At 30.0% G+C, this 5,320-nt stretch overlaps 2 long non-coding RNA genes across 2 annotated transcripts in view; one reads left to right on the plus strand and one right to left on the minus strand.

The window, feature by feature from the left end:
- The window catches only part of LOC136828925 (uncharacterized), a 4,235-nt gene extending 1,285 nt beyond the window's left edge, over positions 1 to 2,950 (minus strand). Inside the window, exon 1 of the long non-coding RNA XR_010850255.1 lies at positions 2,229 to 2,950. This is a non-coding gene — a long non-coding RNA (uncharacterized lncRNA). The remainder of the gene's footprint in view (positions 1 to 2,228) is intronic.
- LOC136828956 (uncharacterized) lies at positions 1,154 to 3,971 on the plus strand. The gene is made up of 3 exons (XR_010850274.1): positions 1,154 to 1,595; positions 2,241 to 2,359; positions 3,932 to 3,971. It is a non-coding gene; the product is annotated as an uncharacterized lncRNA (long non-coding RNA).
- Positions 3,972 to 5,320: the final 1,349 nt, after the last annotated feature.

Genomic DNA, 5,320 nt, shown 5'->3' on the forward strand with positions numbered 1-5,320 from the left:
ATGGAAAAAAAAAAAAAAAAAACTTTGCACACTGCTTCAAGATTCCCACGCAATCCAAAGGAAATTCCTCGTTTTTTTTAAATCTTTTTTGTTGTCTCTCCGATTACTCCTGAGGGACATAAGTGAGAGAACAACGCCAGGTGGTCTTCTCCTTCTTCTTCTTGTGTAACAACATCTTAAGTATTGGGAGATAAGTGGCATAAGTCTAGAAGTTGTATGACAGTATAATCTTAGATACGTATAATATGTTTTTTCGTGTGGGGATGTTAGTTTTATTAAATAATATTCATAATGAAAGTTTAGGGCAAGAAACTCGGTAACCGAGGGTAATTTTGTTATTTATTATTATTATTATTATTATTATTATTATTATTATTATTATTATTATTATTATTCAAGGTAAATAATATTCATAATAAAATTTCAAGACAAGATGCTCAGTGACCGAGGGTAATTTATTATTATTATTATTATTATTATTATTATTATTATTATTATTATTATTATATTCCAGGCTAATATAGTTATTAACTTTTTAAATAATATATATACTTACAATAAAATTTTAAGAAAAGGACTCAGTAACCGAGGGTAATTTTATTATTATTATTAGTATTATTATTATTATTTATTATTCAAGGCTTATATAGTTATTAATTTTTTTAACAATATATATTCATAATAAAAATTTTGGACAAAAGCTTAGTAACTGAGGGGTAATTTTATTGTGTGTATTATTATTATTGTGTGTGTGTATATTATTATTATTATTATTATTACTACTATTCAAGGAAGCATATCATTAAAAATTTCAAGACAAGATGCTCAGTAAACCAGGGTAATCTATTATTATTATTATTATTATTATTATTATTATTATTATTATTATTATTATTATTATTATCATTATTCAAGGCTAATATAGTTATGAGGTTGTTATCCTCACGGCCTGCCCAGTGGATGTTCAAGGCCTTTCTAAATGACCACCCATCCAAGTACTGATCAGACCAAACTATTGTTGGTGAGGAAGGTAGGATGGTTAAAAGGTATCAAATGATAAAGTTGCGATACACCAGAGCAGTAGTTCTCGATGGAGTCATTAGGTATATAATAATAATAATAATAATAATAATAATAATAATAATAATAATAATAATAATAATAATAATAATAATAATAAGCGGTTATGTTGTTTTTGGCATCAGTGATTCGAAGAGAAAGCTATAGAACAAAATATCCGGAGAATGTGGGTTTTTTGTAATAGATGAAAGAAGAATTTAAAAAAATGACGCCCCCCAAAAAAAAACACGAAATCGAAACAAAACCAAAAAAAGTTCTAAAAATGTAACAACTAACAATTGCCAATCACATTTAATTCCCAAGGGTCTGCGAATCCAGACTGACACGTAACTAAATGAATCTTCCTTCTTTCTCGCTCGCTAGAACAAGAAGCCGCAGATGTTGTCATTCTCATTCTCACACTTACGTATTTTTTCCATTTTTATTACTTTTTTTCCTATGAGAGAACGAGTACGTGCAACATGCAGAAGGCAGTCTTGTCAAAACAGTCTCCACAGGTTGTGTAACAATGAAAGGTGAGTTTGAGAGGATTCGATTTTTCTCTTTTTTTTTTTTTTACATCGTCAAAACCTCTTCTAATTATAATATCATTATTATTGCTCTATCCGTTTTTTCTTCTGATTTTTATTATTGAATATAAATGCTTTTGTGACTGAGGTAGATTGTTCAGGGCTTGATTTTTATATTCAACATACGTGAGTTATTCTAGATATGGCAATTATGTGAAGTATGAATATCTAACCTGAAAACAGAAAGCTTTCACGAATAATTATATCAATGCAGCTCCTGAAATATACGCATACTTATATATATATATATATATATATATATATATATATATATATATATATATATATATATATATATATATACACATACATACATATATATATATATAATATATATGCATATGTATATAAATATATACAGAATATAAGTCTATATATATATATATACAGTATATATAATATATATATATAAAATATATATATATATATATATATATATATATATATATATATATATATATTATATATTTCTTATATTATATATATATATACTTATTGGATTTATTATTATTATTATTATTATTATTATTATTATCACCATCATCGCTGTTTAATCGAACCTTAACGTTAATACAATACCGTTGCTCCCAGGCCTCTTATCAGTGTAGCCACTATCGATAACAGTCGCGCCAGCAGGAACCTCGTTCTTATCGTCCAGAAATCAGAAATGCTTATCCACCTGCCGTCGGCGCTCCCCGTAGCGTAGCCCTGTGAGTGTTGGAGTGGAATTTCTGCCTGAAAATATGATAAAATTGCATTGCAGGAAATATTGGATGACATTTTCATTTTCCGTATATTTTCCTTTATTTTTATTTTTATTGTTATTATCATTATTATTATTATACAAAATAAAACTTAGATTGAGGTTTTCATATGTTATCCTTTATTATTATTATTATTATTTATTACAAAACACAAATTATGACTGAAATTTTTTAGTTTATATGTTTCATGTCCTATATTATTATTATTATACAAAATAAAACTTAGGTTAAAATTTTGTCTCATACCTATATTCTTATTATCATTATTATTATTATTAAATTATTATTATTACAAAATAAAACATCAATTAATATTTTCATTTTCCGTTTCTTATGTCCTGTATAATTATTATTTGCCAAAATGTGGGGGAATATTCATAAAAAAACAAAAAATAACTAAAGACATAAAAAACAAGATGGAGGAAAGGCGGAGCCTAACCTCCAAGCAAGTGATTCCTCTGCCTCTTAAAAGAGAGAAGAAGAAAGGTCGTAGGGATCAGGGAGAACAGAAGAAGGGAGAAAGTTCCAAAACCTTATAGTAAAAGACAAAGAAAGGCATCTGAATATCACAGATATGCGAAAGTAACATTTCTGTGAAATTTGATTATTTACTCAAATTTACAATTTACAGTAATTATTAGGCAATTCATTTAAAAAATCATTTTAATAATAAAACGCAATTTACAATCTTATTTTGGTAATTCACTTATTAAAATCTTTATAATAATAAAACGCAATTTATAATCTTATTTTGGTAATTCATTTATTAAAATCTTTATGATAATAAAACACAATTTACAATATTATTTCGATATTTCATTTATTAAAATCTTTATAATAACAACGCGCAATTTACAATCTTGTTTCGGTAATTCATGGATTAAAATCTTTATAATAACAAAACGCAATTTACACTTTTATTTTGGAAATTCATTAAAATCTTTATAATAATAAAATGCAATTTACAATCTTATTTTGGTATTTCATTTATTAAAATCTTTATAATAACAAAACTTAATATGCAATTTACAAGTTCATTAAAATCTTTATAATGATAAAACGTATTATAAATTTCGTTTATTAAAATCCTTATAATAACAAAACGAAATTTACAATCTTATTTCGGTAATTCATGTATTAAAATCTTTATAATAACAAAACTTAATATACAATCTTATTTTGCAAATTCATTAAAATCTTTATAATAATAAAACGCAATTTACAACCTTATTTCGGTATTGCATTCATTAAAATCTTTATAATAACAAAACGCAATTTTACACCTTTGTATTTCGTTTATTAAAATCTTTATAACAAAACGCAATTTTGATAATCTTATTTTGCAGTATTTCCTGTTTATTAAAATCTTTATAATAACAAAACTTTAATATACAATCTTATTTTGGTAAATTCATTAAAATCTTTATAATAATAAAACGTAAATTTACAGCCTTATTTCGGTACTGCATTCATTAAAATTTTATAATAATAAAATGCACTTATAATCTTATTTCACAGCCGTGCTGCGGAGAGACATGATACCTGCGCATATGCAGTCGGAAGGAAAGGAACCAAGGAATACAAGATTTAGGCCAAAACCAAGCGCTTAGGACCTGAGGTCATTCAGCGCTGAAGGGAAAATTGAGACCAAAGGAGGTTTTAAAGGTGTAACAGGAGGAAAACCTCGCAGTTGAAATATGAAGCATTTGTTAGGTAAAGTAAAAGGGAAGAAAGGGGTTGCAACTAGGGGCCGAAGGGACGCTGCAAAGAACCTTAAGTAATGCCTGCAGTGCGCCGTGTGAGGTGCACTGGTGGCACTACCCCCTACGGATTCCAGTTGCGACGAACACCACCCATGCAACAATCACTGAGACTTGGAGTTCGAGGTGCTCTCTAGCGGCGGCGATCTGGACTTCGAGGCTGATGGCGGACCGTGGGACAAATTTTCCGCTCTGCTCTTGGGACAGAAATGACCAATGAATACGCGAGTGGCGGTGTCCAGTAGCTTGGCTACTTTCTCCATTAGTGAAAAGGGCCCACTCTTGTGAGTTTTGAAGAGCAAAGAGGGAAAGTCACTCGATTATAATGTAGCATCTATTGTAGTCTGGTTATCAAAGGTCTGTACTTTCCGGAAATTTTTTTTTACCACTCTTACAGTTTAGTTGAGAGTATTTTGTTTAAATACATTCCTCCACGATGTACTTTGATTCCACTCAGTATATTAACTAAACATCTCTGATTGACCAATAATTCATTTCTCAACTGAAGTACAGGTGTTTGTGTGTGTGTGTGTTTGATCAATATATCAGTGTGTGTTTGATCACGACCAGGCGTTTGTGTGTGTGCTTGATCAATGACCAGGTGTTTGTGTGTGTGTTTGATCAATGACCAGGTGTTTGTGTGTGTGTTTGATCAATGACCAGGTGTTTGTGTGTGTGTTTGATCAATGACCAGGTGTTTGTGTGTGTGTTTGAGAGAGAGAGAGAGAGAGAGAGAGAGAGAGAGAGAGAGAGAGAGAGAGAGAGAGAGAGATCTCATAAGAAACTCCTGATATGCTTCTAAGCTCATACAGCACGTTTTGTACTTAAATATTCAATTCTTTAATTAGCCTTTTGTTCTGCCAGAGTGGTAACACATTCTACCAATGCATTTTTTAGTACAATATTTTTGGCTCCCCTAAAACAGACTCTAATTAGCAGCTCCGAATCCAAAAGGTCCATGTCTACTCTAACCTCTGCAACACAACCTGGGAAGACACGGGCGTCCAAGTGTTGCAGCCTCTTTGTTGCAGACCAGGATTAATGGAGTTGCAACTAGACCTCCTATTACTACGAATGTCCCGAAGTCGAGACCAGTCCCCCTACTACACCACAAACCCCAACTGTTTATCCGACTTCTGAATCCCCG

This window comes from Macrobrachium rosenbergii, chromosome 1, assembly GCF_040412425.1.
Source record: "Macrobrachium rosenbergii isolate ZJJX-2024 chromosome 1, ASM4041242v1, whole genome shotgun sequence".
In the NCBI taxonomy this organism is placed as follows: Eukaryota; Metazoa; Arthropoda; class Malacostraca; order Decapoda; family Palaemonidae; genus Macrobrachium; species Macrobrachium rosenbergii.